Source organism: Eleutherodactylus coqui, unplaced genomic scaffold (assembly GCF_035609145.1).
Source record: "Eleutherodactylus coqui strain aEleCoq1 unplaced genomic scaffold, aEleCoq1.hap1 HAP1_SCAFFOLD_326, whole genome shotgun sequence".
NCBI lineage: Eukaryota > Metazoa > Chordata > Amphibia > Anura > Eleutherodactylidae > Eleutherodactylus > Eleutherodactylus coqui.
This window is the reverse complement of record NW_027101903.1, coordinates 1-10,065: the sequence shown is the minus strand read 5'-3', so window position 1 is coordinate 10,065 and position 10,065 is coordinate 1.

The following is a 10,065-nucleotide window of genomic DNA, read 5'->3' as shown; positions in this document are numbered from 1 at the left end:
ACTCTGGAGGTTTTCCCCCTGGCTTTTCCCCATAGGCCAACATGGGGGAAGTCAAAAAAGCACCCCCGGCAGATGTATGCAGAGGGGCTGGGGGGTGACGGGGAGCGGGCTGTTGGCAGCAGTGTGCTGGCTGCAGAGGGCCCCCGAGGTGCTGCACCTACCAGTAGTTGCTCAAGACCCCCCATGACCCTCCGGTGTTGCAGGTCAGGACACCCATTGGCGGGGAACAGCAGGTGGCAGCCCCTGCTGAAGTCGTTGGCAGGGATGAGTCTTTGAAAAAACGACAAAGTCCAAACGCTCCAGGCGTGCCGGCCAGGGTGGCGGACCCGGCTGGCTGGGCCGGCGGGAGCTGCGGCTGCCGGGGCTGAGCCGAGTGTCGATGTATGTCGTGAGAACCGGTATGAGGGTAATCCTGGTCGCTCCGGGCCGAGGCACGGTTCCAGGAGGGCGGAAGGAGCGGGCCCGTTTCCCCTGATAGCGCCGACGGCGGTAAATTAGGGCCTCGCAAAACGTCAGGACGAACACCTTTTTTGCATATAAGGGAACGAGCGGTGTGCGGTCCTTGACAAAGTGACTATTTCTCAATGTGCTGAGGAGTGGGGACCGCTCAAAGTCAAAGCACCGCGGCCGCCCCTCTGCCACCTCCCTGGGAGCAGAGTCATCGAGCGCGAGTGTCCCCACTCCGCCTGTCCAGGCCGCGGGGCCGACAGGCTGGCTGGCTGCCCGGGCAGACCCCGCTCTCCGAGCGGCCGGGCCCCAACGTTCGAGAGGTGTAGGAAGCCACCTTGGGGGTGCTGCGGAGGCCCCCCTGACACCGCCTCCAAGCCCTTGCTGAGAGCCCTGTCCTAGCTGCCTGCGCGGGCAGGCGGGACCCCCCAGTAGGCCGTGCACAGCCCGCGGCAGCCACTGCTGAAGCCCAGGGCAGTTGGCAGAGATGAGTCTTTGAGGAAAAACGACAAAGTCCAAACGCTCCAGGCGCCGGCCAGGGGTGCGGACCCGGCTGGACGGGCCGGCGGGAGCTGCGGCGGCTTGGGAAGAGCCGAGTGTCAATGCATGTCCTGAGAACCGGAAAGGGGACAAACTAGTAGCTCCAGGCCGGGATGGAGTTCCAGGAGGTGGGCCTGACTCCGGAGGTTTTCCCCTTGGCATTTTCCCATTGGCCACAATGGGGGAAGTCAAAAAAGCACCCCCAGCAGATGTATGCAGAGGGGCTGGCTGGTGATGGGGAGCGGGCTGTTGGCAGCGGTGTGCTGGCTGCAGAGGTGTGCATGGGCGGCTGCGGAGGGCCCCCTGAGTGCACCTGCCCGTGGTGGCTGAAAACCCAGGCTGAGCCTCCGATGTGCCCGGGCAGGACCCCAGGAGGCCGGGCACAGAACGCCGGTTGCCCCCTTGCCGTTTGACGAAGCTTGCACGGTCAGAAAAGTTTCAAAGTCCCAATGGGGAGAGAGTGGTGACGGCGAGGGGGTGCTGGCTGCTCCAGGGGCCGGGGGCAACCCCTGGAGGCTGGGCACGGACCGCGGCCGCCCCCCTTGCAGTCGGACAATGTCTGAGGAGACAAGTCATGAAAATGACAAAGTCCAAACGCTCCAGGCGTGCCGGCCAGGGGTGCGGACCCGGCTGGCCGGGCCGGCGGGGGCTGCAGCTGCCGGTGCTGAGCCGAGTGTCAGTGCAGGTCCTGAGAACCGGGAAGGGGACAAACCGGTGGCTCCAGGCCGAGCTCTAGTTCCAGGAGGTCGGCCTGACTCTGGAGGTTTTCCCCTTGGCTTTTCCCCATAGGCCAAAAGGGGGGAAGTCAAAAAAGCACCCCCGCCAGATGTATGCAGAAGGGGCTGGCTGGTGATGGGGAGCGGGCTGTTGGCAGCGGTGTGCTGGCTGCAGAGGTGTGCATGGGCGGCTGCGGAGGGCCCCCTGAGTGCACCTGCCCGTGGTGGCTGAAAACCCAGGCTGAGCCTCCGATGTGCCCGGGCAGGACCCCAGGAGGCCGGGCACAGAACGCCGGTTGCCCCCTTGCCGTTTGACGAAGCTTGCACGGTCAGAAAAGTTTCACAGTCCCAACGGGGAGAGAGTGCTGACGGTGAGGGGGTGCTGGCTGCTCCAGGGGCCGGGAGGGAGGCCCTGGATGTGGGCCTGGGGGTGTGGAGGGGCCCCCTGAGAGCACCTACCAGCAGTTGCTCAAGACCCTGCCTGAGCCTCCGGTGTTGCAGGGTAGGACACCCATTGGCGGGGAACAGCAGGTGGCAGCCCCTGCTGAAGTCCTTGGCAGTTGGCAGAGATGAGTCTTGGAGAAAAAAAACGACAAAGTCCAAACTGCTCCGGGCGCCGGTCAGGGGGGCGGACCCGGCTGGCCGGGCCGAGGGGAGCTGCGGCGGCTGGGGAAGAGCCGAGTGTCAAGGCATGTCCTGAGAACCGGGAAGGGGGCAAACCAGTAGCTCCAGGCCGAGCTGGAGTTCCAGGAGGTTGGCCTGACTCTGGAGGTTTTCCCCCTGGCTTTTCCCCATAGGCCAAAATGGGGGAAGTCAAAAAAGCACCCCCGCCAGATGTATGCAGAAGGGGCTGGCTGGTGATGGGGAGCGGGCTGTTGGCAGCAGTGTGCTGGCTGCAGAGGGCCCCCGAGGTGCTGCACCTACCAGTAGTTGCTCAAGACCCCCCCTGACCCTCCGGTGTTGCAGGGCAGGACACCCAGGAGGCGGGGAACAGCCGTGGCAGCCCCTGCTGAATCCCACGGCAGTTGGCAGAGATGAGTCTTTGAGAAAAACGACAAAGTCCAAACGCTCCAGGCGCCGGCCACGGAGGGCGGACCCGGCTGGCCGGGCCGGCGGGAGCTGCGGCGGCTGGGGCTGAGCCGAGTGTCGATGCTTGTCGTGAGAACCGGTATGAGGGTAATCCTGGGCCCTCGGGGCCGAGGCACGGTTCCAGGAAGGCGGAAGGAGCGGGCCTGTTCCCCCTGATAGCGCCGACGGCGGTAAATTAAGGCCTCGCAAAACGTCAGGACGAACACCTTTTTTGCATATAAGGGAACGAGCGGTGTGCGGTCTTTGACAAAGTGACTATTTCTCAGAGTGCTGGGAAGGGAGTGGGGGCCGCTCAAAGTCAAAGCACCGCGGCCGCCCCTCTGCCACCTCCCTGGGAGCAGAGTCATCGAGCGCGAGTGTCCCCACTCCGCCTGTCCAGGCCGCGGGGCCGACAGGCCGGCTGGCTGCCCGGGTAGACCCCGCTCTCCGAGCGGCCGGGCGCCACGTTCAAGAGGTGTACGAAGCCACCTGTGGGGGGTCTGCGGAGGCCCCCCTGAGAGCGCTGATAACCCTGTCCTAGCTGCCTGCGCGGGCAGGCGGGACTCCCCCAGGAGGCCGTGCACAGCCCGCGGCAGCCACTGCTGAAGCCCAGGGCAGTTGGCAGAGATGAGTCTTTGAAAAAACGACAAAGTCCAAACGCTCCAGGCGCCGGCCACGGGGGGCGGACCCGGCTGGCCGGGCCGGCGGGAGCTGCGGCTGCCGGGGCTGAGCCGAGTGTCAATGCATGTCGTGAGAACCGGTATGAGGGTAATCCTGGTCGCTCCGGGCCGAGGCACGGTTCCAGGAGGGCGGAAGGAGCGGGCCCGTTTCCCCTGATAGCGCCGACGGCGGTAAATTAGGGCCTCGCAAAACGTCAGGACGAACACCTTTTTTGCATATAAGGGAACGAGCGGTGTGCGGTCTTTGACAAAGTGACTATTTCTCAATGTGCGGAGTGGGGACCGCTCAAAGTCAAAGCACCGCGGCCGCCCCTCTGCCACCTCCCTGGGAGCAGAGTCATCGAGCGCGAGGGTCCCCACTCCGCCTGTGCAGGCCGCGGGGCCGACAGGCTGGCTGGCTGCCCGGGCGACCCCCCTCCGAGATGCCGGGCCGGGGCAGACTGTGCAAACGCGCGCGGGCGTGTTTTCTTCCCCTGGGGTGGAGCCCTTCCACCCCACGCCGTCCGAGGCCCGTTGGCCTCGGGCGGCCTGCCTCCGAGAGTGGGAGAGAGACGGAGGACGGCGGCCCGCGGCGGCGCGAGGCGTCCCCGTTGCTCCACCACGACTGCCAGCCGGTCGATCCTACCGGTAGCCTGGGCTTGTCTCCGCTCCGCCTGTCCAGGCCGCGGGGCCCACAGGCGGCTTGCCTGGGAAGACCCCGCTCTCACCGAGCGGCCGGGCGCCACGTTCAAGAGGTGTACGAAGCCACCTGTGGGGGGTCTGCGGAGGCCCCCCTGAGAGCGCTGATAACCCTGTCCTAGCTGCCTGCGCGGGCAGGCGGGACCCCCAAGAGGCCGGGCACAGCCCGCGGCAGCCCCCGCCGAAGTCCACGGCAGTTGGCAGAGACGAGTCTTGGAGAGAAAACGACAAAGTCCAGACGCTCCAGGCGCCGGCCAGGGGTGCGGACCCGGCTGGCCGGGCCGGCGGGAGCTGCGGCTGCCGGGGCCGAGCCGAGTGTCGACGCATGTCGTGAGAACCGGTATGAGGGTAATCCTGGGCCCTCGGGGCCGAGCTACGGTTCCATGAAGGCGGAAGGAGCGGGCCTGTTTCCCCTGATAGCGCCGACGACGGTAAAATAAGGGCTCGCAAAACGTCAGGACGAACACCTTTTTTGCATATAAGGGAACGAGCGGTGTGCGGTCTTTGACAAAGTGACTATTTCTCAGAGTGCTGGAGTGGGGACCGCTCAAAGTCAAAGCACCGCGGCCGCCCCTCTGCCACCTCCCTGGGAGCAGAGTCATAGAGCGCAAGTGTCCCCACTCCGCCTGTGCAGGCCGCGGGGCCAACAGGCTGGCTGGCTGGCTGCCCGGGCGACCCCCCTCCGAGATGCCGGGCTGAGGCGTAGGCAGCCGCCTCCATCACCACCACCCAAGGCGAGAGAGTGGGTCAACGGGAGAGCCGTCGCGGCCGGGGGACCCTCGCCGCGCCCATGTCCGGGGAAGGACCACAAGGGCCCTGCTCCCCGGCGCCCCGGCGAGCGGGTTCACCCTCGGCGCGTACGGCTCTCGAGGATGGGGAAGGGACGCGCGTGGGCGTCCCTCCCGTCCCCCGCGGAAGAAGGCGAGCGACTCTGCGCGTCGGGACACCCCGCGGAGCCCCCTGCGGGGGGAGTACTCCGGGGGAGAAGCGTGGCGCAGGGGGTGCAGCCCTTTCCCAGGCCACCGTGCGACGGCGTCGGTGGGGCCGACGCCGAGAGAGAGAACGATCCGGGCTCTCCCGCCTCAGGGCGGCCGAGAGCGGGGCCACGGGCCCCACGTTTGGTGACGGTTTTCCCGAAAGCGAAGGACCCCCGCCTGTCCCCTCGGGCTCCGGCCGATGCGGGCGGTCCAGGGCGGGGATAGGGGACGGCGGCCTGCGGACGACGCGCTTTATCCCCAGAAGGAGCGAGGCATGAGGGGGTGTTCCACCCCCGCCGGCCGGTCTCGCTCCTTCTCCGGGCTACGCCTCGGCGGAGTAAAGACCCCCGGGTCAACGCTCCCGCGTCCGGGTGCCGCCGCGCGTCCCCTTCCCGCGGGGGGTGGATCCCTTCCACCCCTGGCCGTCCGAGGCCCGTGCGCCTCGGGCGGCCTCCCTTCCGAGAGAGGGAGAGAGAGACGGAGGACGGTGGTCCGCGACGGCGCGAGACGTCCAAGTTGTGTTCCCCACGGCGGCTACCCGGTCGATCCCGCCCGCCGGTAGCCTTGGCTTGCCCCCACTCCGCCTGTCCAGGCCGCGTGGCCGACAGGCTGTTTGCCCGGGTAGACCCTGCTCTCACCGAGCGGCCGGGCCCCAACGTTCAAGAGGTGTACGGAAGCCACCTTGGGGTGGAGCCCTTCCACCCCTGGCCGTCCGAGGCCCGTGCGCCTCGGGCGGCCTCCCTTCCGAGAGAGGGAGAGAGAGACGGAGGACGGTGGTCCGCGACGGCGCGAGACGTCCAAGTTGTGTTCCCCACGGCGGCTACCCGGTCGATCCCGCCCGCCGGTAGCCTTGGCTTGCCCCCGCTCCGCCTGTCCAGGCCGCGTGGCCGACGGGCTGTTTGCCCGGGTAGACCCCGCTCTCACCGAGCGGCCGGGCCCCAACGTTCAAGAGGTGTACGGAAGCCACCTTGGGGTGGAGCCCTTCCACCCCTGGCCGTCCGAGGCCCGTGCGCCTCGGGCGGCCTCCCTTCCGAGAGAGGGAGAGAGAGACGGAGGACGGTGGTCCGCGACGGCGCGAGACGTCCAAGTTGTGTTCCCCACGGCGGCTACCCGGTCGATCCCGCCCGCCGGTAGCCTTGGCTTGTCCCCGCTCCGCCTGTCCAGGCCGCGGGGCCGACGGGCTGTCTGCCCGGGTAGACCCTGCTCTCACCGAGCGGCCGGGCCCCAACGTTCAAGAGGTGTACGGAAGCCACCTTGGGGTGGAGCCCTTCCACCCCTGGCCGTCCGAGGCCCGTGCGCCTCGGGCGGCCTCCCTTCCGAGAGAGGGAGAGAGAGACGGAGGACGGTGGTCCGCGACGGCGCGAGACGTCCAAGTTGTGTTCCCCACGGCGGCTACCCGGTCGATCCCGCCCGCCGGTAGCCTTGGCTTGCCCCCACTCCGCCTGTCCAGGCCGCGTGGCCGACAGGCTGTTTGCCCGGGTAGACCCTGCTCTCACCGAGCGGCCGGGCCCCAACGTTCAAGAGGTGTACGGAAGCCACCTTGGGGTGGAGCCCTTCCACCCCTGGCCGTCCGAGGCCCGTGCGCCTCGGGCGGCCTCCCTTCCGAGAGAGGGAGAGAGAGACGGAGGACGGTGGTCCGCGACGGCGCGAGACGTCCAAGTTGTGTTCCCCACGGCGGCTACCCGGTCGATCCCGCCCGCCGGTAGCCTTGGCTTGCCCCCGCTCCGCCTGTCCAGGCCGCGTGGCCGACGGGCTGTTTGCCCGGGTAGACCCCGCTCTCACCGAGCGGCCGGGCCCCAACGTTCAAGAGGTGTACGGAAGCCACCTTGGGGTGGAGCCCTTCCACCCCTGGCCGTCCGAGGCCCGTGCGCCTCGGGCGGCCTCCCTTCCGAGAGAGGGAGAGAGAGACGGAGGACGGTGGTCCGCGACGGCGCGAGACGTCCAAGTTGTGTTCCCCACGGCGGCTACCCGGTCGATCCCGCCCGCCGGTAGCCTTGGCTTGTCCCCGCTCCGCCTGTCCAGGCCGCGGGGCCGACGGGCTGTCTGCCCGGGTAGACCCCGCTCTCACCGAGCGGCCGGGCCCCAACGTTCAAGAGGTGTACGGAAGCCACCTTGGGGTGGAGCCCTTCCACCCCTGGCCGTCCGAGGCCCGTGCGCCTCGGGCGGCCTCCCTTCCGAGAGAGGGAGAGAGAGACGGAGGACGGTGGTCCGCGACGGCGCGAGACGTCCAAGTTGTGTTCCCCACGGCGGCTACCCGGTCGATCCCGCCCGCCGGTAGCCTTGGCTTGTCCCCGCTCCGCCTGTCCAGGCCGCGGGGCCGACGGGCTGTCTGCCCGGGTAGACCCCGCTCTCCGAGCGGCCGGGCCCCAACGTTCAAGAGGTGTACGGAAGCCACCTTGGGGGGGCTGCGGTGCCCCCCTCCCCGAGAGTGCCTCCCAGGCCGAGGGAGCCCGGCGGTCGAGTGTCGTAGGAAAGCGCGTGCCACGGCTGTGTCGGTCACAGGGGCCAGAGGTAGTTTGGGCAACGGCTTAGATCCGTATGAAGCTCATCCTTTCCGGCCTGTTCTGGCGGCGGCTAGGCGTGCGCGCACGGCACGACGCCCCTGGCTCCAGCGATGCGACGGCGCCCCGCACCCCACTCTCCGGGCCGAGCAGAGTGGCCGCTCTCGCTCCTTGGAGCAGAGCCCCCGAGTGCAAGTGTCCCCGCTCCGCCTGTCCAGGCCGCGGGGCCGACAGGCTGTCTGCCCGGGTAGACCCCGCTCTCCGAGCGGCCGGGCGCCACGTTCAAGAGGTGTACGAAGCCACCTTGGGGGGCTGCGGTGCCCCCCGCCCCGAGAGTGCCTCCCAGGCCGAGGGGAGCCTGGCGGTCGAGTGTCGTAGGAAAGCGCGTGCGCGGCTGTGTCGGTCACACGGGCCAGAGTTAGTTTGGGCAACGGCTTAGATCCGTATGCAGCTCAACCTTTCCGGCCTGTTCTGGCGGCGGCTAGGCGCGCGCGAACGTCACGACGCCCCTGGTTCCAGCGAGGCGACGGCGCCCCGCACCCCGCTCTCCGGGCCGTGCAGAGCGGCCGCTCTCGCTCCTTGGAGCAGAGCCCCCGAGCGCAAGAGTCCCCGCTCCGCCTGTCCAGGCCGCGGGGCCGACAGGCTGTCTGCCCGGGTAGACCCCGCTCTCCGAGCGGCCGGGCCCCAACGTTCAAGAGGTGTACGGAAGCCACCTTGGGGGGCTGCGGTGCCCCCCGCCCCGAGAGTGCCTCCCAGGCCGAGGGAGCCCGGCGGTCGAGTGTCGTAGGAAAGCGCGTGCGCGGCTGTGTCGGTCACACGGGCCAGAGTTAGTTTGGGCAACGGCTTAGATCCGTATGCAGCTCAACCTTTCCGGCCTGTTCTGGCGGCGGCTAGGCGTGCGCGCACGGCACGACGCCCCTGGCTCCAGCGATGCGACGGCGCCCCGCACCCCACTCTCCGGGCCGAGCAGAGTGGCCGCTCTCGCTCCTTGGAGCAGAGCCCCCGAGCGCAAGTGTCCCCGCTCCGCCTGTCCAGGCCGCGGGGCCAACAGGCTGTCTGCCCGGGTAGACCCCGCTCTCCGAGCGGCCGGGCGCCACGTTCAAGAGGTGTACGAAGCCACCTTGGGGGGCTGCGGTGCCCCCCGCCCCGAGAGTGCCTCCCAGGCCGAGGGAGCCCGGCGGTCGAGTGTCGTAGGAAAGCGCGCGCGCGGCTGTGTCACACGGGCCAGAGTTAGTTTGGGCAACGGCTTAGATCCGTATGCAGCTCAACCTTTCTGGCCTGTTCTGGCGGCGGCTAGGCGCGCGCGAACGTCACGACGCCCCTGGTTCCAGCGAGGCGACGGCGCCCCGCACACAACTCTCCGGGCCGAGCAGAGCCCCCGAGCGCAAGAGTACCTGCTCCGCCTGCCCAGGCCGCGGGGCCGACAGGCTGTCTGCCCGGGTAGACACCGCTCTCTCCGAGCGGCCGGGCCGCAACGTTCAAGAGGTGTACGAAGCCACCTTGGGGGGCTGCGGAGCCCCCCCTCCCCATGAGAGCGCCTCACAGGCTTTGCTGATAACCCCGTCCTAGCTGCCTGCGCGGGCAGGCGGGACCCCCAGGAGGCCGCGCATAGCCCGCGGCAGCCACCGCTGAAGTCCACAGCAGTTGGCAGATAGGAGTCTTGGAGAAAAAAACGACAAAGTGCAAACGCTCCAAGCGCCGACCAGGGGTGCGTACCTGGCTGGCCGGGCCGGCGGGAGCTGCGGCTGCTGGAGTTGCACCGAGTGTCGATGCATGTCGTGAGAACCGGTATGAGGTTGAACCTGGGCCCTCGGGGCCGAGGCGCGGTTCCAGGGAGACGGAAGGAGCGGGCGTGTTTCCCCTGATAGCGCCGACGACGGTAAAATAAGGCCTCGCAAAACGTCAGGACGAACACCTTTTTTGCATATAAGGGAACGAGCGGTGTGCGGTCTCTGACCAAGTGAGTATTTCTCAAACTCGAAGCACCCGCGGCGGCCTCCCCTCTGCCGCCACCCCGCACCCTCCTGGGGCAGAGCCACCGAGAGCAAGAGTCCCCCCCACCCCGCCTGCGCAGGCCGCGGGGCCAGCAGGCTGGCCGGCTTGCCCGCCCGGGCGACCCCCCTCCGAGATGCCGGGCCGAGGCCTTCCGCGCCGCCATCCCACGCGAGAGAGTGGGTCGACGTGAGAGCCGACGCGGCCAGGGGACCCTCGCCGCGCCCCTGTCCGGGGCAGGACCTCAAGGGCCGAGCACCCCTACCGAGCCCCGGACGAACTCCGGCGAGCAGGTCCACACGCCGGCGTACGGCTCTCGGCGACGGGGAAGGGGACGCGCGGGCGCCCCTCCCGTCCCCCGAGCCAGAGTCCCGCCCTTGGCCCCCTCCGCGGGGTCACAAGGACGGGCGACCCCCTTCGGTCTACCCTCCCGCCGGGAGGTTGGCTTCGCGCAGACGGTCCGAGG